The 25,431-nt window shown below is 41.2% G+C and overlaps 1 protein-coding gene and 1 long non-coding RNA gene across 4 annotated transcripts in view; one reads left to right on the plus strand and one right to left on the minus strand.

The window, feature by feature from the left end:
* Positions 1-25,431, minus strand: part of LOC112648226 (lymphotactin-like) — a 172,254-nt gene that overhangs the window by 81,304 nt on the left and 65,519 nt on the right. The window lies entirely within an intron of this gene.
* Positions 1,853-23,716, plus strand: LOC112648227 (uncharacterized). Of its 2 annotated transcripts, none has more exons than XR_003128832.3 (4): positions 1,853-2,125; positions 5,452-5,510; positions 19,422-19,554; positions 20,575-23,716. It is a non-coding gene; the product is annotated as an uncharacterized LOC112648227 (long non-coding RNA). The 2 variants fall into 2 exon arrangements; XR_003128831.3 differs by having other exon boundaries at positions 19,422-19,561; positions 20,575-20,853.

Consider the following 25,431-nt stretch of genomic DNA (forward strand, 5'->3'; position numbering starts at 1 on the left):
ATGAAGAGAAATGGAACTAAGAGAGTGGCAAGTTCAGCAAAGTTGCAATTTCAAATACAGTGGTGACTGAGAAGGTGATATTTGAGCAAAAATTTGAAGGAGATGAGAGTATAGCCATGGAGATATCTGGAGAGAAACTTATAGGAAGAGCAAAGAGTCAGTGCACAAGCGTGGAGGCAGGTGCATCTCCTTGTGCTTGAAGAGCCTGCACCAGGCTGACGAGGGGAGAGCAGAGCAGTCACGTGGGGTTGGGTGGATGTCAGGGAAGGGCGGTGTGGGTGGATTGTGAAGAGTCTTGCAGGCTACTGGAACGACTTGGACTTTTAGTCAGGAAGAGAAGGATTTAGGGGCAGAAGAGCAACACATTCTAGCATATGATTTTAAAGATCACTGCCGAGTTTACAAAAGGCTAAATGGGACAAGTAAGGAAGCCAAAAGGCTATTGCAATAAGCCAGGTTAACTATGATGGTGGCTAGACAGTCTGGCAGCAGGTGCAAGTGATGAGAAGTAGTCAGATTCTAGACACATTCTGAAAATGGAGCCAACAGCATTTCATAATGTATCAAATGAGGGGTGTGAGAGAAAGAGATGACCCTAAAGCTTCTTGACCTACAACTGAAAGAGGATCACTTGATAAGCATGTCATGGGAACAGGAATAATATGGAAACTGAAGGTCCCACAGTGGTTGAGAGTCACTTAGTACTGGGCAGAAAGTGATTAATAACCCTTTGGAGGTTGGCCGAGAGTGGGTAGAGATGGGGAACCCAAGAAAACTCTCCTCATGATTGGTTCCATGAGGTTTCCTGTGCCAGCCTCTGTTGAGATAAAGCAAGTAGTTAAAAGAATTAACTATAATATTAGACACATCTGAATATGAATCCTGGGTCTGCCACTTACCAACCTGAAACCTTATACAAGTTGCCTAACCTCCAGGAATTTAGTTTCCTTGTCTATGAGATGGAGAGACCACTGAGATGACAGTATTTTATGAAGATTACATGAGATAATGCATGGAAAGTGCTCAGTAATAATAAAAATTTCAGTTATTAGTAGCTGTAGTGGTAGTACCATTTACAGTATTATAATTATTTTAGCTCTCAACCCAAGAGATGATTAAGATACAGATCACAAATTAAGAATACAGGAAATCACTGCCAGTAATCAAATACTGGCACGATACTCTTAGAGTTTCTGAGCTGAGACATAAAGCAAGTACCTAAGCTAATCTCCAGAGAGGATAAGATACTTCCTGAAGCTCCTAACATACTTTATAGTAAGAACAGGACTGCAGCCAGAATACAGTCTAGAGTACAGAAAATGTCCTTGAAGCATGAAAGGGGTAAATCGAGGACAAATCAAAATACATGAAAGCTTACCAACTACAAAAGATGGAAGCGTGTCAGATACAGTATAAAAATATAAAAAGATTAAGAAGGATTGAGGTGAACTCCTAAATGATTAACACATGAGGAGAAAAATCAAGGAAAGTCGAGAGTTGTTGGACTTAAAGCCACTCACTCATTCTGGGTTTACTGTCAGGGGAGACACAATAGTTAGTTCACACACAGAGTGATGTGGGTCCAGAATAGTTAGTGGCAGTCTAGCATACAATCGTGCCTATTTGCTGAGGACCTTCTCCCTGAAGGCAGAGAAGATGCAGCTGTATGAACAAGGTTTGCTTGGGATATTCCAAGGAAGGCATCAAGGAGGAATGGAATTGCCCTGGATTTGCAAGTTCATGCACATGCCTGAGTGGAGAGAGAGAGCGCGTTATTGGCCACCTGTCTGTGGGAGGGATTCAGGCTCTGCGGAGACACGCAGTATAGTGTTCTAAGTTCAGAAACACGATCTGAAGCCCAATGGGCAAGTTGCTTAACTGACATCTCATTTGATAGATGAGCAAGGCAGTGCCAGCCCAGCAAGGTCCACGAAGAGGTGCAACAGGTTTTGAACCGAGCAGGGGTCAGTCCAACTCAATTACGTTTGATTTATTTATGGACTGTCTGCTCTGCTAGCTGCCAGGAACTCTGAAATGAGCCAGGCACACATGGAGGCTGTCCTCATCTAACTTATACCCTGTCTAGAGAGGGATATGGACAAACAGGCTACTTCAATATGACAAGGTAAGTACTGTCATAAAGAGGAAAACTCAGGTCCAGTAAAATTTACATGGAAACTTTTTACTGTAAGAGATGAGAGACACAGACTATGGTAAACAAAGAGATCTGAGACCTAGGGAAAGGAGCCAGAGAAGGGCGCTATAGAGCCTCTAAGAGGGGCAGAGAGTCCCATCTTATAGAAATCTTCCCAGAGGAAGTGACAGCAGAGCTGAGATTTGAACAAACGCTAGGGTCTGTTGCCACAGCACTTTGTTAGGGAATCCATTATTGGTTATTAGATTTGTGTTGGCTACCAACAGTTGTTGCCAGGGATTATAAGAGGTTAGAAAAGAAAAGGCAGTAGGTTGAGGGAATGTAAAAAAAAAAAAAAATCCAACCAGTTTTATTTCTAGTCTTCCCAGAGAGACTGACTTGACAAATAATATAGGAGCTTATTATCACTCAGCCTACTCTCTAAACACCACTGTCCGATTACATTTACCTCGCTGCCACAATACAGAATTTTAAGCAGGGTTGTAACAACGGCAAAAAAAAGAAATCATATATGTATGTAATATATATTATATATGCAATGTAATATATTTATCGTATATGCCATATATATCAAATATACAAGGCAACTTACAGGAATATAGGTAATAAATTCAGTAAAGGACTATGCAAAGATGTGTTATGTTGCAGTCCCCTACAGAACTAAATAAGATTTCTAGAAAAAAAAGAAACATAATCTGACTGCCCCAGGGCATAATTTGTGATGCTGATATTGATGAAATCTCAAGAAAGGAATGATATAACATTCTCTATTACTCTAATTTCCATTAGAATGGACTGTTTTTATATTCAGAGTTTCAGCCTGCATTTATTGGCAACTGGGAGCACTTCCTCAAATATGTATTTGCTCTGAAATCTTATACCTCCTGGATTATTTCTTGTGCCAGTCATATTAGATTAATTGGAACAAAACAGGAAGCAATTGTTTGTTATATTACATCTCCAAATGTCATTTCTGGTTAATAATCAAAGTCCCCCAAATTGTATTAATTATTGCTTCATCATTCTTCATAATGTGATGAGGAAAAGTTGTTAATTTGTTACTGTTAATTACTATTATTACTGATTATTACTGTTAATTATTACTGATTCCAACCATGGTTTGGAATTACTTTGAAACCTCCATTAGCAGAGTCTTTTGAGAATATGATCTCTTAGCTAATGGAGCTTTCTGGTTAATTCAGAAATGGTTAAAACACTTTTCAGAACTTCCTAAACAATGTCCTATAAGAACTTGAGCATTCTGTGAGATGTAAAAAAAGGTTCTGCCAGAAAAAGTAGGAAGGAGGAAGAAGAGAGGGAAGAAGGAGGCTAAGGTAGAGAAGAAGAGGGAGGAGGAGAAGGAGTAAAGGAAAGATGAGAAGAAGGTTAGGTCAAGGGATGGTGTCCATGCTCACATAAATGTGAGAAGCATCTTTTTAACTGCAGAACTTCTGTATACTGTAAACCTCCAAGAAAAATTTATGTATCATTTCCTAATACTATATCACCAAAAATTTTTTCCCAAGACCCCCAATATTATAGATCAGAATATCTTATAAAGTTTAAGAAATACTGTTCTAGGCTATTTCTTGTATGAGAAATGGTGGGATGCCCCATTTTCCATAGCTCTTTGAATATGGCTTACCACCCTTTAATTATTTGTTTGTATGTAATCTCTCCCATTAATCCCCATTCTGTTTGAGAACTATTATCCATTCCCTGGCAGAAAGGAGGTAATCAATAGATTTTTGTTTAAAACATAGTGGGTATTCAATGAATATTTGGTCAACTAGTAAACAAATCCTTTGCACAGTACATCAAATATCTTTTAATAAGGGTTTTTTGTGAGCCTCAGTTTCATCCTCTATAGAGGAGAGAGGTCCCTCAAGTAATCTCTGGGGGTCCCTGCTGCTCTGATCTTCTTGATTCTGTGACTTCTCAGCTCAGGACCATTGTGCCAAATAGTATTACCCTATAGAATTACAAGGAGACTTTTGAAGAGGTTGATAATTAGGATTCATCATACACAAAGAACGTACCCCAAAAATGCCTCCTCAAAATAATTATATGATATCAATTTGGTCTTTTGCCTCTTCAGAAACCAAAAGTAGAAGTATACTTGATTACTGAGTTTTACAATTTGCTTCACGTAAAATCATCAGTTTTGGCTATAAAATGCATTCCATTTCGGTAATCAAAGTCTGGAGCCTGTCCCATAATGAGAAAGTGGGCTGTGGAACTCATTGAGGTGGGTGCTTGATACTTAGTTACTCACAGGGATTTTCTGCTAGGAATGATCAACTGAATAGCTTTTCTGATTTTTTTTCTAGTAGGATTTTTGTCTCCAACCCTCTTAATTATTTCATATATCTTGTCAATCTTATTGATCATTATTTTATCACTGGTTGAGGATTTACAGCTTTAGTCTTCAAACAAAACAACAGCATGGCTTCTGAGAATGAAAAAAAAAATGCCCATCCAATTTAATCCCAGTTGTGCTAGAGAGATCTAATTTGCAAAATATGAAACAATAATATGAATATTTTGTATGCAGATAACATACTACCCAGAGGTCTCATGATTTGTAAGTTTTTCTATTATTGCCTTGAATAGAACATCCTCTCTAAAGCAACCAAAGCACTCTGTAAACATCCTTCCCATTAGTCATATCCCCTAAGGAAAGAACTGGAGTTGAATATACCATTGCTCTAATTTCACAAAGGTAGAGAGAGAAGCTGCAGAAGCAAAATGATTTTTCAAGTTTACCCAGGGTCCCACTGTGCTAGTGGTTTAGAAAGAAAGAGGCATGGCTTCTGGCCAGCCTTGAGAATTTGTTGTCTCCAAGTCATAGTTTCATTCAAAGTACAAGAAGGCAAGCAATTTAATATCTGGAATACATCATCCATATGAGGGATGGTGTAGCAGCATTAATATGCAAATAGCTAAATATAAAGTGTCTTTTCTTACCAAGTACAGTGCTCCCAACTGCTCAGAAAAATTTATGTCTATGTGAAAGGAGAATGAAACTGCAAAGGATAGTATGTTTCTCATTAATTTATTTTCATTAAAATTGAAGGGGAAAATGTAGCTGTATTCAACTCTTAGGACTAACTCTTGGAGTTTGGGAAAAAGGAAGAGAACAGATGTCCCGTACTCATATTGTACCAATACACTTGCCCCAAATGCTCTCTTTCCAAAGGATTTAAAGTTCTGAGAAAAATGTCAGATAAATGGCTGAAAGGTAATCCCACAAAACCTCAGTAATTAGCCCTGCATCATTTTCTTCTCTTTCTTAGACCAAAAGCATTAATTATTAGAACCAAGCGTGGAGGTCTTTCCAGAAGCTGGCAAGCTGGTGAGTGGAAATGGAAGCATGATATATTGTAATTAGCTGGCCATCTGAGAAACCACTCCTCACAGAGAGAAAGGAATGGAACCTAGACCTTTGCTTTCCCCCAGTGATCTTTGTAGATTTTGTTACTTCCATTCTGCACAATGAAAGAAAATTTTATCAGAAAACATTCCCTTAAACATCTGGGATAGGTGGGGAAGGTGAAAAAGAGAGAAAGCACATCTAGACAAAAGTAGAATTCGAATAACTAAGAGAACAATGAGAAGAAATATAACCCACACTTGTTTAGTGTTCCACCATTTATAAAATATTTTCCAACCATTTTCTCATTTGATCCTTGTAGCAATCCTTGAGTTAAATAAGATCCACATTTTTTCTAGCTTTTAATTATGGAAAATTTTAAACACAGAGAGAAGTAGTATTAATAACCTGAATATACATCTCTTGGACTTTACAATGTGAGCGTCTTGCTATACTTCTACAACTTTTTTTTACTTAAGTATTTAGTAAATTACAAGCACCATGGCATTTATCTTTATCACAATGAACAAAATTAATAATAATTCTCCAATGCCATCTCATATCACAATTGAATAGCCCTACAAATAAAATGAGTGCTATTTGATTATTTTACAGATACAACTTTTTTGACATAGCAAGGTGAAATAATAGGCTTGAGGACACACAGATAAAATATGGACCTAAGAACTCAAGTTTAAACTTGGTCCCAATTCTTCTCACTTTGAAGCAAAGATCCATAGTAATGCTTTCAGTGGGAAGACAGAAAAGCTATACCGACCTCCGTGTAATATTTGAGCAGGAATGATCTTAGTAAAATGTGAACTGGATACATGAAATATATTTCCAACTAGCTCTAATATTATTTTTAGGACCTTTCTCACTCACTATAGTGCTGTGCTTTGCCCTCTTTTAACTCATCACTCCTACCCCAGACTCTGGTCAATACCACCCTCTGATACCCTGGCTGCCCAAGTGCCTCATCCATATCTCCCTGTCCCCCCATCCACAGAGCCAATGCCATCTTGCAGCCAGCAAACATCTTAAGAAGGCCTAATGGACTCATCTCTCTGAGATGAGTTGTTACTCATTGTTATTGGCATCATGAACCCCTCTGGGTATTCCTGGACTAATATAGAAATAGTAGTATTTTGTTGCCTCATGAAATCTTGAGAAATTATTCTGATGTCTTGACTCTTGCAACATCATGAGCACTGGCAATTTATTCTAGCCCAGCTCAAACGTGTACATTCAATTTACACAATATCCCATCTTTCCCAGAAAAAAGTTCCTCTCCCCTTTAAATCTTTTATAACCTTCTCCCAGTTTCAGCCCTCTCCCCTTACAACAACTACCATACATGTCATCGAGGCTGGACTCAGCGTGCCACTCAAGCTTCACCTCCAGTCCAGAAATGTTTGCGTTTCCTTCTCCTGGGCTCTTGGCATCTTTTAACAATACTTGCCTATGACTACTGAAAATTTTCCAGATGGATGTTAGTATGTTCCAAATCTGAACACCAAAGGTATTTCTTAGATCTACTCACTTGTTTCACCTAAATGCATCAGACAAATACAAAAATTATATAAATTTTATGTCACCCAAGGGGGAAAAAATGTTAAACATCCTAGACAAAAGGAAGTTCTGGTCATTATCAGACAATTCTGGAATGTGATAAACCAAGGCCATTTCACATGTCCAGTTCTAGAGAACTAAGGAGAAGCAAATTTGAGCAGAACAGATCTGATTCCAGGCCCATGACGCTTAATTAGGCAGGAATCCAAATTAGCTCCCCTAGTTCCGTATTAGGCACATTACACAACAATAATAATATTAAAAACTGAAGACTCTGTGTGTAATATCTCCCAGGATTTGCATGTGTTGTACATGCAACATATAAGAGCATGCCTTTAAGGAATATCCCTGGTGCTGGAATATCAAACACAGAATCCACTTGGTTAGTTTAGGAGAAAAAAAATGAATTTATTAAAAGATATTTTAGCTCACATTATTGAATTTGCCAAAAAAATAAAATAAAAATAAATGAATAACATATTAAGACTTGAAGCTTCCAGGAATAATGCCCCAAACCACAGAGATCCAGTGGGGAAACCACCTGCTGAGTATAAATGCCTGGAACTGGGCTTTATTTTAATTGCTCCTACCACCAATTCCACTTGGATCTTGTGGCTGGGGAAAAGCTGTATGCCTCTGCAGCTACCAGTGCCAGCAGCTCTGAGCCCCACACTGCCCCACATCTGCTGTCTCATGTTGTTCACAACTGAATTGAAGGGGTTTTTTATTTTTATTTATTTTCTTTAAAGATTTTATGTATTTATTCATGAGAAACACAGAGAGAGAGGCAAATGCATAGGCAGAGGGAGAAGATACAGGACTCTATCCTAGGATCCTGGGATCATGACCTGAACCAAAGGCAGACACTCAACCACTGAGCCACCCAGGCTCCCTGAATTGAAGTTTTTGCTGAGGTCTGATGGGCAGAGCCCAGGACCTATCCTAACACTTACTGAGCACTCACTGTGTGCCAGACACTGTGCTAGGCTCTTTAAAAGCATTAACTCAGGGCGCCTGGGTGGCTCAGTCAGTTAAGTATCTGCCTTTGGCTCAGGTCATGATCCCACAGTTCTGAGATCAAGCCCCACATTGGGCTCCTGGCTCAGCGAGGAGTATACTTCTCCCTCTGCCCCTTCCTCTGCTCAAGCTTGCAAGCTCTCTTTCTCTCTCTCTCTCTGAAATAAATAATTAAAATCTTTTTTAAAAAAAGAATTAACTCATTGACATTTCACAACAACCCTAGGGTGTTATTTTACAATTATCCCAGATGAGGAAACTTCAATACATAAAGATTCTATCACTAGACACAGACTGTAGGTGACAGACTTGAGATTTAAACTTGGACAGTCTGGCTCCAGACTTCAAGCTTTCTTAATTTGTTTGTTTTGGGTTTGTTTTTGTTTTGTTTTGTTTTGTTTTACATGATACCATCACATGCTAGCATCCTACCTGCAAGGAGGATGCATTATTCATCCACCTGTCTTATCCATTGGCTCATCTACCCAAATCTAGAAAGTTGTTCAAAAGATGATAGGTAAGCGTGAATATAACAGACATCTACTGCAGATTTCTAAAATAGGCAAGGCTGTTCTTTTTACATGTCAGTACCCCCTGAAAGTTGCTCTCATGGTCATCACTAGAAGCCCATGAATGTGTATCTGTATCTATGTATATGTGCCGTTTGTTGCACACTCTGATGGTCTCTAAAGACAGGTGCTACTGTTATCCCCACTCCATGCATGCATGTTGCTCCTCCCATCAAAAGGTAGAACATTCCCCCAAACCCCTTGAATCTGGGCTGACCTTGTGATCATCACTGATCAGTGGAATGCAGTAGGGTGAAAATATGCCCAGTTTTAAGAGGCTGGTAGCTTCTGCTTTTGCTCTCAGAGAAGCCAGTTGCCATGTAAGAAGCTCAACTACCCTCAACCCAAAGCATCATGAGCAGGTAAAATGATTATGGTCTTAAGCTACTAAATTCTGGGACAGTTACTCAGTAATAGATAACTTAGACCCAGACTAACACTGTATCCTCTACTAGCTACATTGGTAATGAAAATTTTGCATCTCATTAAGTATTCCTCCATAGCAATGGTCAGCAAACTCTTTCTTTAAGGGTTATATACTATTTTAGGCTTTGCAGGCCAAGAAGCAAAATTGAGGCAATTATGTAAGTGCTTATATAACCATTAAAAATGTAAAACCATTACTTGCTGAAGGATCTAGCAGCTCATGGGATTTGGCCCGTGGGCTGCAGTGTGCTGACCCCTGCCCTAGGATGCTATTTTTGATGTTTGCTTTGTACTTCCTCATAAGAACTCCTTGTAACTTATTTAATCACATTCCTGTTCTTAAGCATTTAGTTTAAAACTTTTCACACTTTAAAAGTAATGGTTCCACATGTGGGGAAGACGAGATGCCCCGAAATGAAGCATGTAGCTATATGGGGGGTCGGGGGGTTGCTTATAAAACATCATCTAAGGAAATGACAGCAGGAAAGATTTTTATGTGCCTTTTGTTTTTATGAGAAGGTAAACTTGGAAAGACTAAAATAATACATTTTTATATCTGGATTTTTACAAATAAAGATGCTATTATAATAGGAAAAAAGGTAATGTTTCAATAAACCCTGTGAATCATGCATCAATAAATCTGTCCACATCCATGGTTTCCTTCAAATGAATCCCCAGAACTAGAATTGTCAGGTTAAAAAAGTACATACATTATGCCAAAATCCCCCCCTAAAACCCTTATGCTATATGCAATCCTATCAGTAACACACAAGAGTTCTGCAGCAGGTCATGACTATTTTAAGGGATTGTTTTTAGAAAAACTGTTTGGATTTCATATCCATGTCTGAGTGTGAGCATAATGAGTCCCTCCTCCTCCCTCTGGAATGATCTCTTTCTCCTCGAGCTTTGTTAGAATGACCTCATTGGAGCTCAGACTATCACTGAAGCCATGCTCACTGCATTCCTAATAGAGTTTCGCAGTCCCAGCACCCAAGAAGGTGCAAGTCGGAGGGCTGCTGGTGGATGCTGACCCCAGCCATTCCCTACATGAGCACCCCACCCCACTTCCTCCCTCTGCCACTCTGCAAGAGGTGGCCGACACTGAATTGTAGCTCCAAGCTTGACAAACCGCTGTCTAAGGGCACTTGCTCCTTCCTGCAGCTGGGCTAGTGTCTGTCTCTCTGTCTCCTGGCTTCCCTGTACTCCCTGTCTCAACTCTCAGCCTCCAACACGCCCCAAACTGAGCACAGCAGGACAGAGGACATGTGAGCCCTGTTGATGTGGGTCTCAGACAAGGCCATCAGTTTGAATAGACTGGGCAGGCCTGCAGGCTTTAATCTTGTAACCTGGCTATCTTGCAGAAACCCATTGCTGCTGACACCCGTGGCCTCCAGTTATTTTTAAAACATGATAACTGCCATTACCTCAAGTGCATGAAAAACAGAAATTTGGCAGAGCTGTTGCTTCTCCTATCCTCTCCTCTTCCAGACTGCCCTCTCCTTCCTCCCAACGAGCCAGACCCCATACCTTCCTTGAGATGCTTTCATACCACCTTCTCTGGGAAACCCAGCATCACCTTCCCTGCATCCATTCAGCTCCTTGGAAGAGCAAGCCTTATAGCCTGGACATGGCCCTCTTGTCACCTTGTGTACCCTGGCTTGTCACATTCACTATCATTTTATAGATATCCACCCTATCAGTGAAACCAGACAGTCTTCCCAATGAGAGCACAGAAAAGGATTGCACGTTTACCTGTGGCCCTTAAAGCAACTACAGGCAGTGCTGGGCAAATAACAAGGAGCTCATTAATGATGTTGACCGATTGGCTGTCATTTTAGGATTCCACTGAGGTAAACTTCAAACTGCCCACCCCAGAAGTCCAGGGGTATCATCCACACCCAGCTGTTTGCAACTGGACATCAGTATTCACTAAGCCTGGAGACAAAGTAGGGAGATGGTAAAATAAGAAAAGCATCAGATTAGGAAGCAAAAGTCTGAAGTCCAGTGTGGATCTCACTCAGGCACATGTGAACTTGAGCTACATCTGTAAAGGGAGGAAAATAATAATACCTTCCAGTTCTATAAAGGTTTTATCTGGGGCACTTGGGTGGCTCAGTCAGTTAAGCATCTGAGCCTTTGGCTCAGGTCATGATCTTGGGGTCCTAGGATCAAGTCCCACATCATGCTCCCTGCTCAGTGAGGAGCCTGTTTCTCCCTCTCCCTCTGCCTGCTGCTCCACCTGCTTGTGCTGTCTCTCTCTTTCTCTGTCAAATAAATGAATAAAATCTTTTTTAAAAAAAGGTTTTTTTCTGATGCTCAATAAAAGCACCGTGCTTTATGTATATTACTTATCCAACCCACAAACAAATCTGAAAGATAAACATTATAGTCCCCTTTTTACGATAAAATAATAACCTCAAAGTTAAGTAATTTGTCCAACATCACAAACCTAGAAAGAATTTGAACCCAGATTTATTTCCTTGATGCAAATTTTTTAAAAAGAGGAGAGAGAGAGAGAGAGAGAGAGAGAGAGAGAGAGAGAGAGAGAGATGATAGGTCAGTATATATTTTTCTTTTTTTTTTACTGAAATATAATTAACATATAGTGTTATATTAGTTTCAGATATATTCAACAATTCTATATATTTCACAATGCTCAACAAGACAAGTGCACACTTAATCTCCATCACCTATTTCACCCATCCCTCTGGTAACCCTCAGTTTGTTCTCTGCATTTAAGAGTCTGGAGTTTTTGTTTGTCTCTTTTTTATTTGTTCATTGGTACTGTTTCTTAACTTCAACATAAGAGTAAAATCATATGTCCATATATCTTTTCAAGTTAGTGTTTTCATTTTCTGTGGGTAAATACCCAGTAATGGAATTATTTGAACATATAATAATTCTGTTTTTGATTTTTTGAGGAACCTCTATAGCGCTTTCCACAGTGGCTTCACCAGTTTGCAGTCTCACCAAGAGTGCAAAAGGAATTCCTTTTTCTCCAGATCCTCTCCAATACTTATTGTTTCTTGAGTTTTTTATTTTAGGCATTCTGACAGGGGTAAGGTGAATCTCATTTGGTTTTGATTTGCATTTCCCTGATGATCAGTGGTGTTGAGCATCTTTTCATGTGTCTGTTGGTCATCTGGATGTCTTCTTTGGAATAATATCTATTCAGATTCTCTGCCCCTTTTAAAATTGGATCTCTCCTAGATTATTGTAATTACCTCCTAATTTCTATCTTTGCCCTTCAGGGTTGAATTGTAAAATAGTAGCCTTTCAAATGTAAATCAGAGCATGACAGACCTTGGCTCAAAACTCTCCAGTGGCCCCTGACTAGGGCCCTCACAGTTCCTCCTCCACCACCCTCCACAATATCCCCTGACCTCATTTCCTACTATTCTCCCCTTTGCTTGCTCAGCTCACCACAGGGACCTCCTTGTTCTTTGTCAAGAACTCCAAGCATCATCCTCCCTGGGGTGCTGGCACATCCTCTTACCACTACCTGATTGCTCTTCTCCCACATGGATCCACATGGCTGACTCCGTCGCCTCTTGGGCTTCGCTCAAATATCTGCCCCTCAGAGGAGCCTTCTCTTACTACCTTACTTAAAATTGCAACAAGCCACTTCTGTTTCCCTTAATTTCCCATAAATCTTCTCTGCCTTATTTCTGACAATTTCACTTAGTAACATATGACATTATATATATTTTTTCTCATTTGGGGTTGTGTGCCCATCCCACTCCTGCTCTGCCCTTGGAGGTAGATAACCATGATGGCACGGATCTTTTTGCCTGTTTTGTCCACCTAGAATGTGCTTATCATATTGTAGGTGTTGAATTGATATTTACGGGATGATTGAAAGAAGCAGAATGCTACTGTCCACCTAAATCCATTCTTTCCTTCCTTTTAGGCACATGGCTACATTTTCAGCCACCTTTGCAGCTATTGGTGGCCACTTCTTACTAAAGGACTATAAGTAAAAATTAAGTGTACCCTGATTCCAAGAAACACTCTAGGAAGGCCACTCAGGCCCCAAAGGAGTAAATATGCTCATACACCACTTGCAGTGCAACCATGGCAAACACAGAGACCCCCCTGTAGTCCAAGCGAAGAGAAAAGAACAACTATCCACTAATCCCCATGGCTTTGAAATGCTATCTTTATCTACACGAATAATGCCCATATACTCCTGGGTTTATTTCTAGACCTTCTTTGTTGCTGCATTGACTTGTCTTCATATTCATGTACCAACACTAAAACTGTTTCATTATCTGCTCTGACTAAATTCTCCATACCCTTCATTACACATTTTGTCAAGAGATTCATAACAATGTTTTCCTAAGAGATGCACTTTAGAAACATTCCTTGGGCAGCAATCTGGAAATGGAGCAGAGGAGGACAAGATTGAGGCTATTACATTAATCCAGATGAGGGATGAGGAGAGAAGTCGTGGCTCCAAGGTAAGAGATTATCCTCCCCAACCTGACCCTCTGACATCCTCATCCCCACTCCCATAATTTCAGCAATGCTTTCCTTCCCCCAAGCTTTGATACTGAAAGTCACTTAGTATGAAGAGGCTAGGACAGATTCATGCAGTATTCAGACATGCAAATGATTTCACTCCTCCTTGAATAGCAGTGACTAGTGAAACAGAGATGACTCTCAGATTTCTAGCTCTGGCAACTGGATGAATGTTGGTACATTCCTGGTATCCACAGAAGGGAAGCAGATTTAGAGAATAACATAGTGAACTGAGTCTGAGAGTTTGTGGGCTATGCAAGAGGCATAGTATCAGTTTGTGGAGAAAATCTGGGGCTTGAGAGTTGGACCTGCCAGTTCTCTCTTGATAATGGAACATGAATTACAGCTGCTAAAAAAAATCATCAGAGGAAGGCCTTGAGCACTGTCACCAACTCCCTGGGCTCTGGCTGACCAGTAGCATTTCTAACTAGTCCACAGAGAAAAGCTAGGCTCGTTGCATTGTGTACTCTGAAGCTGGACAAAATATGGAATCTGAATTCAATTCTGTTGGTAAATCAATTGGAAAGCCTTGAGTCAGCCATGCAAAGCTTAAATTTTATTCTCATTCATATCATGTTCTTATTGTTCCAATGTTCCCAGGCTGGCCCCATATTTGTTATTGATTTAGTGTATGTGAAAGCTGCTCAGAGCCTTGAAATGAGGTCTGGTTCTTGGGTCATTTCAGCATAAATGACCTTGGAATATTTTTCTGGCTAAAAAGGCTGAAGACTTTATTAACGTGTACTGACACAGGAAACTATCATTCATTCCAAGACTCTGGCCCCAAAATCTTCACATTTAATACTTCGACCTAATTTCAGTGTTGGACATAGATGTCTCCTTTCCTCCTTTTTGCAGGAAAGGGCATTATCCTATTCAAGACTAGCATAGTGCCTACTACATGGAAAATATTCCACTAATATTTGTTGAAATGGGCTAAAATACAGATAGCAATTCTTATAGTAAAAGGAATGGGAAATAATGGGGTATCAATGTTGGAAAAGACATTTTAATCACAGCATAAGTGGTAAGTAATAGGAACTCCCTATTACTCTGATCTATGTTATCCACTATTATTACTATGTATGAATCAAAATACATGGATTATTCGGGCTGTTTTCCCTTTGGCTATAGAGCTTTTCATTAAATGACAGCTGGTGCCCATTATAGAAGATATGTATGGTCAGGAGAAGGAAGTAGAACTCCAGTTACCTTGATTTCCTTTTTGGAAGAAAAGTATGTTAGGGAAGGATATTGGATTGTCTGGCTGAAACAAACTGTGTTGTTTGCTTGTGGGTGTTCCCTTGCTATGTTATTCTTCCTTTCTGTGATCACAGATCATTATAAATTTCCTGCCACTCAGGAAAATCATTGTCCTACCAAGTTCCTTAGATCAGAGCCTCAGAAGACTGAAGCCCATATAGAGTAATAATATCAAACACTTATTGATCAGTCACCAAATGTGCCAGGCATTGTTCTGTTTAACATGTATTAGCTTATTTAACCCTCACAACACCCAATACAGTAGGTGCTATTACCCTCCCCCACACACCTTTTGCAGATGAGAAACTGAGGGGCAGAGCAGTTGGGTAGCTTGTCCAGGCAGCCTAGTTCCAAAGCCTGTACTCTCAACCATTACACGGCATGTGTCTCCACAAGCAAGGTGCCACGATGAGGTTTGGATAGGGTTTGGAGTGACTCATACTCTCTCCATTTGTCACCGCAAGGCCACCACTTCCTCCTCGCTGTTCCCAGCCAAGAGTAACATCCATTGGAGAACTGGCTTCCTGCTGGATCAGGAGACACTTTTGATGCTTGTGTGCTGGGGATTCTGTAAGCCCCTGAGTCTCCTTTTGAATCAATATGGATTATTTGAGTTATTAAGAGCTTGAGGAGGAAGCTCCATAGCTTAATGGCAGACTAAGACAGAAATAATTTGTTAAAATGCTGAGTCTTCTACCATTTACTTGCTCAGGAAGTTTGTTCTCATTTCAAGTGCCATCATTTGCAAGGGCTTCATTTTTTCTCAACACAATAGGGCTTTCTGATAGCTTATTACAGAAGGTATCTCCCAACTCTAATCTCTCACACTAATTGTGTAAGAGGTGGAATATAAATATGGGCCAACTTGGCTTTACAAAAGGGGAACAGATCCTCTTTTCTCTAGCTTATTTGACTTTCCCAAAGCTCTTCCAACAACAACAACAACAACAAAAAAAAAAAAACAGGAACTGAAGTTTACAAATCTGATTTTGATTCTGCATGTGTCACTACCAGGATATCTTTGTTCTGAAGAAGAGCTTTCCACCTTCCCAGAAAGAAGAAAACAGAGCAGCCCCAGTGGTCCAGTAGTTTAGCACTGCCTTCAGCCTGGGGTGCGATCCTGGAGACCCGGGATCAAGTCCCAGGTCAGGCTCCCTACATGGAGCCTGCTTCTCTCTCTACCTGTGTCTCTGCCTCTCTCTCTCTCACTCTGTCATGAATAAATAAATAAAATCTTTTAAAAAAAGAAAAAGAAGAAGAAAACATGTAAGGATTAGGCTAACTGTAAATGAAATTCTTTACATCTAAACTTGTGGTTCCCAACCTTTCCAGTATAATAGGTTGGTTAACAATCAAAGTCAACCAGGTCATCTCTTACTCTACAGACACCAGCATACCACCACCCCCCAGTCTCTCCCCACAACTCAAAGCATGGCTGATGGGAGGGAATCCTGCTACTACAGATTCAAGCCAACATGCTTTCTCATCACCCCTTCTCATCAATTTAGAGTTAAACACCATCCCTTCTTAGTCACTTCTAATCCTGAGAATATTGAAGTAAAATGGTCCCTTGGGACATTCCTGACCTGTCAGCTAAGAATCTGAGGAAGGCCCAGGCCCAAACTCTGACAGGACATTGACTCCATACCCATAGAACATACCCACATGTTCTATGCATTCTGTTGTAATACCAAGTATGGCAGTGGGCAGCTCACAGTTCTGCTTTAACTTCTGTATTTATTCTCAAAATATATGTTAAATATCTACTACTATATGACAGATGCTATGCTACGTGCTGAGGAATTGAGGATGAGAAGACTTGACCCCTGCCCCCACCAAACTAATGGTTGTTCCTTATCTCTCCTCCCATCTCAGTATCTCATCCCTTTCTGCCTGAGAGATACCATCATTATTATCCATCAACTGTCCACTCTGAAAATCTATTATCTGGGACCTGAAACAAAACAGGAAATGGCTTGGCCAGGTGCAGGAGCACAATTCAAGGACATGACTCTAATTAATGACTTAATTCATCATATCTGATATCTGTAGACTCTTCCTGCTTTGATGATCTCTCTTGTCTCTCTTAATGCTTTGATCCTTAGCCAGTAAGTAACATCAGAATAAACCCCCTTTGTGGGGTTGTTAGGTTTTTTTCAGAACATACCATTCTTTCAAACGTAGCCAAGACAGGGAATCATATTGTAGACATTTTTCCCATGACTGGCACCCAGTTAGGAATGTTGTAGGGCTTCTATCTTCTTTCACTTAATAAAGGCTTCTGTAGATCTAAACTATAAGTCTGACCCCATTGGATTAAGAAAAGGGGATTGTATTTTCTGTAGATGCTTTAAGACATCTGGAACCTGAATCTTTGACCTTCTCTAAGACTACAAGATTGAATTGGATAACTTTATAGAGGTGGCTGGTACAAAGCTTGACTAAAAGACATGCCCCTCACCCCTGGTGTTGCCTAGAAAATCACACAACTATATAGGCTTCCTTCTTTGGACACAGCTAGCCCCATGCAAACTTTTAAAGCTGGAAAAGCTAACTACTACAGACCTAATCCTCAAATTCTCTTTTTTTAAGTAATCCTAGCTTTCAGTAACACCCCTTAAATTGTGGCATGCCATACAATAGAGTACTATGCAGCCATTAAAAATCACATGGTGGGAAAGCATTTAGTGGCATGGAAAAATGTTCGGGTATTTCCCCCAGCTCTCCGGTTCTCAATCAGAGTATAAAATTTGCCAAATATTTCATTCTGGTCACTGTTTCCTGAGCATGTAAACCATGCCACTTCCTGTACTAAGTCAAGGTTTATGGTCTTAGTTCTAGGAACTAGTTCATAAGTAATGAATTAGACTATTTCCTGCTAGGCCAACAATAAAGAAATAGACCATAATAGTCTATTTCTATGAGAAGCAGTGATATGGATGTTTATCCATCTGATGGTCTCAAAGATGCAAACTTTACAGTGGCATTTAAAAGACATCTATTGGGAAGTGACTATTTGTTAATACCATTATTTTAGAGCAAGTCATAAACCCTAGCCCCATCACTGTACAGCTGGGGTATTCTGAACATGTAACTCAACTCAACCTCTCTGAGGCTCAGTTTCTGCATTAATAAAATGAGCTTACAGTAATACTTGACCTATAAGGTTTGTGCAAAGAATAAACAAATAATATGTAAAAAACTTAGTATAATGCTTGTTACTCAGGAAGTTCTCCATAAATGTCAGGCATTATCCAAACCTCTCTAACTCAATTTTCTCCTCCAGTCTATACTTAAGAAGGGGAAGGGGACAGAGCAATTGGGAGACTCACCCTCATGAGTAAGAACACAGCATAGTCACTGTCTACAAGGAAGTCACGAATTAAAGGTCAGCTTTATGTGATCCTCTTATTTCTCACCCAGAAAAAGCAATAAGACCAGTTGTCACTTCTCTGTGAGATGGAGTGAAGAGGGGACAATCTTAGAGGTCTTTTAAATAAATAATACCAAGGATGGAGGCACCTGGGTGGCTCAGTCAGTTAAGCATCTGACTCTTGGTTTTAGCTCAGGTCATGATCTTGGGGTTGTGGGATCGAGCCCCACATTGGGCTCTGTGCTCAGCATAGAGTTTGCTAGTCTGCTTCTCCCTCTGCTCCTCCCCCTGCTTGTGCTCTCTCTCTCTCTCTCTCTCTGTCTCTCTCTCTCTCTCTCTATCTCTCAAATAGATAGATAGATAGATAGATAGATAGATAGATAGATAGATAGATAGATACATAGATACCAGATAGATAGATAAAATCTTAAAAAAAAAAAAAGAATACCAAGAATGAAGTGAGAGGGAAAGAAGAGAGACAGCCATTGGAGACCACAGGGCTTTGGCAGTGGCAGAAAGATACAGGCAATCTGAAGAGGCAGAGATGAGCCTGAGCTGTTGGCTTGGGCATGAGTAGGAGGAGGCCAAAGTAGACTACCTGGTAAAACTCCTTCCCACTGGGAGCCAAAACTACTCTTGGACTTAGTGAGTTTCCCTGTCTATTGGGCACTTTGGCCAAAAGGGCAAATTTAGTTCAAGGAATTAACAATATGTGGAGAGTCCTTTCTTAGAGGAAAGTGGTCTGTAGCCGCTAATGCAGAAATGCAGGCGGGAGAGAAATTCCAGTGTGTCTGCTCTGAGAGAAAAAGACAGCTGTACCCACAACTCTTCCAAGTCAGAATGTGATCCTTGCTCTAATGGAGAGTACAGAGTGCTCTGGGGGCACTAGGGAGGCAGCTCAGGAGTACTCACCAAGAAATGTGAGCCTGTGTAAGAGCTTCTGCAGTCGAGAGCATGATGCTGTAGAAGGGAGTGGGAAAGGAGGAACAAAAATCAATCCAAGATTTACAGCAAGAGCATCTCCTTTCCAGCGCTGCTGACACATCCTGAGCTTTTGCCAGCTCTGACCATCACCTATTCAAAAATCAGAGAGAAAAGCAATTCCCTCCCTTGGATTCTTATTGACTTGTTCTTCCTTCTTTGCCCCATTAGGCTTTGCCTTCCTTTGTACTTTCCAAGAAATTACTACCCTGGACTCAACTGAAAATGAGGATCATCTGATTTCAGCTCATTTAGAAGGAATTGGGGAGAATCTGAATGATGGCAACCCACCCTCAACCTGACGGTGTGTGGTGTGTACCACTTTGCTCTGCCCTGTTCTGTGCTCTGAGACTTGGCACCCACTGTGAGTGGCTAGAGTATTATCTCCTCCTAGCTGCTCTCGAATCCACCCTTCTCCTCAAAAAGGCTTTCATTTCTACTCGTGAGGTCAGACTTTTTTAAATTGTTCTTAAATTTATTTAAGAGAGAAAGTGTGCATGATCAGGAGGGAGGGGCAGAGAGAGGGGGAGAAGCAGACTCCCAGCTGAGCACAGAGCCAGACATAGGGCTCCTTCTCAGGACCCTGGGACCATGACCTGAGCTCAAGTCTGACATTTAACTGAATGAGCCTCTCAGGCTCATTCTCAAGGTCAGACTTTTTTGATGTAACAAAGATAAGACACTGTCTCATCATGGCCAATTTATGTACTTATTCTGAAAATGGAGTCTGGGGAAGGTTCTGCAGGTGTTAGCTGAGCTCTGTGCCAACTCTATATTGGACACCAGAGAAAAATACCCCCAGAGACATTGGACATGAGCCAGGTGAGCTTCAGGAGATGGGGAAGAGGGTAAATGGGTGCCAGGTTCTACATGGCAGGATTCATTCAGTCAGTAAACATTTAACATATATCAACAGAGTGTCCACTACATCCCAAAGCATACAACAAGGAAAAGACACAGTCCTTCCCCTCTAGGACACCACAGTCCACTGAGAGGGAAAGGCAATTAAAAGTTCGTTACAATACAGCATGCTCATCACTCCCATGGGAGAAAGCCAATGTGAAATAAAGTAACACAGGGGCAGGAAATGACTCCAAGTTGTGGGGTTGACAAAGGACTTCTAGAAGGAAGGCAGAGCCAGAATTAAGAGATCCATGGTCATCCATAGTGTTTCCCTGGGCTGGATGGCAGAAGATGGAAGAGAAAGGCTAGAAATCAATACCTATAGGAGCCATGACTTTATTGGCATTCCACCAGGAAAGTCCGTCTCTCAGTATTTGTTTTCTAGTCCCTCCAACTTGCTTGATCTGCCTTCTCCTATCAGATTTGTACACCAAAGAAACAAGCACTACAGAAGAAAGGAAAAAAGAGAGAGAAGAGAAGAGAAGAGAAGAGAAGAGAAGAGAAGAGAAGAGAAGAGAAGAGAAGAGAGAGAAGAGAAGAGAAGAGAAGAGAAGAGAAGAGAAGAGAAGAGAAGAGAAGAGAAGAGAAGAGAAGAGAAGAGAAGAGAAGAGAAGCCTCAGCAAAATGTGCCAAATAGTCCTCATGGCCCTGAAGAAGCTCCCTAGAAAAGGACAGTGTTCCTCCAGCCCGGCACCCAGGAGGGAAAATGTAGGCTGCCTTGCCCACCACCGCCCCCCCTTCCCTCTTCTCTCCCAGCTCTCCTTTCGACCCTTGGGAGAAAAGAGAAAGAAAATTGAGTAGAGGGAAGTAGGAATTTTCTCTCTGAAAACAGGAATTTTCTCTCTGCTCTCCCAGATTAGAGATAAGAAAGCCAGGTAAAGGCAAGACACTTTGACCCCAAAGTACTATGATGGAGGAGGCGGTTGGGCAAGAAAGTGGCCACGGTCAGCTCTCTCTCTCTCTCTCTCTCTCAAAACCACACTCCCTCTCCCCTCCTGCCCCCATCCTTCCTCCCTCCTGCCCTGGTCCAGCTGCTTCAGGGGCATGGAGTTCCCAGCAGCCTTTTGCCTCCTTCTCTGACTCTCTTCTGTTCTGGGAGGATGCCTGCAAAGCCAGAGCAGAGAGCTAAAGGACCTCCTCCTGAACCTGGGTGAGCCCCAGATGCAGAATCTTGGCCACAGTCCATTTCTCAAAGGCAGCAGGCTCCAGGCTGTCCATTAGCAACAGCAGCTAAGATTTCAGAAAGGAGGCAGGTCAGCATTGTGTGAGACAGAGAAATAAGTGACACACGTGTGCTCTTTTTCTCTTAGTGACAAAATAGTAGTAACAACAATCCTTGTCTGTGAATTCCTTTCTGACAGCCTTCAGCCTCTCTCTGCCTCTGATTTTCCTTCATGCAATTGGTTGGCATTTCACAGACACCCTTGTAATATTATCACTCTTTTAAAATAATGATAATGTCTACTAGAGGCCAAACATCTACGTCTAGTGTTTCTGTATTTCAAAACCACACAGATAAAGACTTCTATCTCCACTTTACAGATTATGAAACTGAGGCTCAAGTTCATTAAATTGCAAAGCCTGCACCCTTTCTTCTGCTCCAGAATCGCTCATTTCCCCTGAGGGCTTCTTGGAATCCTCTTTAGCATTCAGTAGTGCCCTGGATATAGGAGGTCCTCAAAGCTTTCTGTAGCTAATGAAAAAGAAGTTTGGTTGTAGAGGAAGATGTGATGAGGGAGTTAGGCAGAGACACACAGCTGCTTTATTATCTGCAAAGCCAGCCTCCTCTCCAAAATGTACATAGTCATTAGTAAGAGGCTAAATTTAAAGCCACAATAAAACAGCCAGTTGCTAAACAAAAGCAACTTAAATAAATCTTAGCAGATTTGCATTCTGCACTGACAAGGCATTGAACGCCCCCAAACAGATGGGAGGGGGAAAAAAAATGAGCAGGCACTGAACCAAAGCTATGTTTCCCAAACCTTTTCAGGCAATGACATCTTTGTGATCTTGCAGGGACAAGGAAGTCACCCAGTAAATGCCACATGTCTTAAAGACTGTCCATATGCAGCCAACAAGCTTCATGCTGATGAGCAAGAGATAGAATTTGAAAAAGGAGCTATTTCAATGTATTTCAGTTGCTTCAGTAATTTGAAGAGAAAAATGTGAAAAATAAATGAAGATGAAGGTCTAGCAAAGTAATAGAACACAGAAAGAAGACATACAGCCCAGGATCCTAACATTGGCTAGCTTCCTCTCACAGTGTTATTACCCGTGAAGACATCCATAAAGGGCACATGACCAGGTGCAAAAACTGGCCTTGACCTTGACACAGGCCAGAACCCCTTGGCTCCTCCTGATACACTGCTGCCCACTGCTCTCCTTGTCTTGAACTGAACTCCTTTGGCCTGAACATTCCTCTAGCTTCCATGTCAGAACCCCCCTCAGTAACTTCCCACTCTAGCTTCCGCCTACTCGAGGACGTTCCAAAGGGCACAAGACAGAGTGACCCAGAGGCTGAGAGCATATAACCTCTGAGTCAGGAGAGCCATTACTGGTTTTGTCTCATGGGAGGGAGTCCAGATCAGGCCAGAGGGAGGGGTCCTGCAGCCTCAAGATTCACAGCAAGGACCTACCTACCTTACTTAGAGAAATCAAGTCTGAAATAGTCAATAAGATTATTTTTCCTAAATAATGCCCAACAGATGACACTATAACCCTTTCCCAACCAAGGGATAAGCTGTGCGTTTCACTGATTTGCAGAGCCTGACCTAAAAGAATGGTCTTGGAAGAAGATGGTAAAAGAAAAAGCAGCATTCACAGTTGCCTTGTTTTTATTATTCCCATTCAGCAATCTCTCTGTTTAGAATGCTCATGATATATGTGGCCTAATTCTTCAGGTACCTATCTCCTCCCAGAAGATATCTCAATAAGTGGAGAAAAGACATGCCTTCTAACGGTTGGAGTGAAAGAAGGAGAAAAGGGGGCATCTGGGTGGTTCGTGATTGAGCATCTGCCTTTGGCTCAGGTCATGATCCTGGGGTCCTGGGATGGGGTCCCACATAGGGTTCCCTGCGGGAAGCCTGCTTCTCCCTCTGCCTGTGTCTCTGCCTCTCTCTCTCTGTATCTCTCATGAATAAATAAATAAAATCTTTAAAAGCAAAAAGAGAGAAAAATTTACAAGAGAAAGGATGAAATAAAGGAGGCTCACAGCTCCTGTGTGGCCAGCTCCCAACTGCTGATGACCAAACAGTGATGCCCCACCACCCAAAGACCTCTTGCACAGGACCCCTCCAGCCTTTGTTACCAGACCAAGATATCTCCCTTCTGGACCATGTTGCTATGCTTTCCTCAGAGTTCCTCAGAAACTCTTCTTCCATTTTCTATTTAAATTCCAACTTAATGCAATTTTATTTATCCCTTTCATGACATTTTAAAATTTCTGCCTTGATACCTTGTCTTGACATAAGCTTCAGGGTAATATGCAGTAATATTTCTGGGACAAGAAGCCCTGAGCTGTGATTAAATTCAGGTTGTGGAATAATTACCTAAATAAAAGTATCTTTTTTGTTCTGAATCCTGTACAATTCAGAGAAGCTTCTAATAGGCTAAGGGAATTTGCTCCTGGTGATCATATTTATACCATTGTCTCCAAATTTGTTTAATCATTCACTCTTACAAGAGAAAGATTTTGGATATGCATCTCCAAAATACATCTATATTCACTTATAAATTTTAGACATAAGTGATTGTCAATCCATATAGCCTGTATTATTAGAATTCAATTTCTTTCTTATTTTAGATACAAATAAACAGAAATAAAAATTCTAACATATTACTTTTATAGCACAATAGATTATCACACAGAATGGATGCTTATACCCCACTTTGGAGGCTAACAAAAAGATAGACCTCTATGTGAGGCCATGATCATCTTTGCAGCAATAGTAACATTTCTCTTTCACCTCAGTGGGATACTCTTCTGAGAGACATATATATATATGTGCAAGGTTCTCTAACTAATAAAAAATGAATTCTCCAGTCTAATCTAATGGGAATTACCATGACACAAATAATCTCCAATTGTTATCCTAGTCATTAATTTCAACACCCTCTCCTGCCTTTGATTATATGCTTCTTGAACAACAAGGTGCCGCAAAATTGACTGGTTTGCTTTCCACCTCCAGCCCCTGGTTTACCCCTTTATGGAAATGCTAATGAGCAGTGAAGTGGCCAAGCTGCCTGTGGGAGAAAGGAGGATGGTCACAGAGCAGGTATTGGTGTTGAAATCATCACATGGTGACATCATAGTCCTTGTTACCCAAAGACCACAGAAGGAGTCCACTCTGTCACCAGGACTCATCCACGTCACTGCAGGTCTGTCTGTCCATAAAAAGGGACAGTAGTTGAAAAGGTTGTGTCAATGAGAAAAGGCAAAAAGTGAGTTAAAAAGTGAGTTTCCCACCCCCCCAACCCTGCCCAGCTGTAGTCTAGGGTCCTTCTGTCAGCCAAAGACGTGGCAGTCAGAAAGACACACCCTTTGGAGCAGCACTCTCTCAGCCCATTCTCAATAAACATTAAAAAAATAATTGAACTCCAATAAAAAATATTTTTTTTAAATATTCTATAGACATCCACCCAACTCTTGTGATGCAACACTTCTCCAGAGCAATGTAGCAGATGACACAAAGTGAATAGAGCAAATCAAGGAGGAAGATGCTTACCAGCAAGGGGCCTAAGTAAGGCACAGCCTGCTGCCCAAATTGGGCCCTCCCTGTTACAACTGCGAGCTGTCACCCACCAGACCAATTATCAGCCAGGGTCACCATTCACTATAGATGTATATGCCTCCTGGGGGCGGGGAGGGAGAGCTGGGTCTGTGGGGCTGCAAAGATGAGCAAGACCCAACCCTGCCCTCAAGGTACTCACAGTCTGTAAAGCACTAAACTTAAGAAGGAAGGAAGATGGGATCCTGGTGGTGCAGCGGTTTGGCGCCTGCCTTTGGCCCAGGGCGCGATCCTGGAGACCCAGGATTGAATCCCACGTCGGGCTCCCAGTGCGTGGAGCCTGCTTCTCCCTCTGCCTGTGTCTCTGCCTCTCTCTCTCTCTCTCTCTCTCTCTCTCTCTCTCTCTCTCTGTGACTATCAAAAATAAATTAAAAATTAAAAAAAAAAAGAAGGAAGGAAGATCCTAAAGGTCTGATGGGCAGGCTCTCTGCTCCCATAGCTGGTTATTTCCCTGCTGTCTTGAAGGTAGCTACCACCATACTTGTCCAGCC

The sequence above is a fragment of the Canis lupus genome, chromosome 7 (assembly GCF_003254725.2).
Source record: "Canis lupus dingo isolate Sandy chromosome 7, ASM325472v2, whole genome shotgun sequence".
In the NCBI taxonomy this organism is placed as follows: domain Eukaryota; kingdom Metazoa; phylum Chordata; class Mammalia; order Carnivora; family Canidae; genus Canis; species Canis lupus.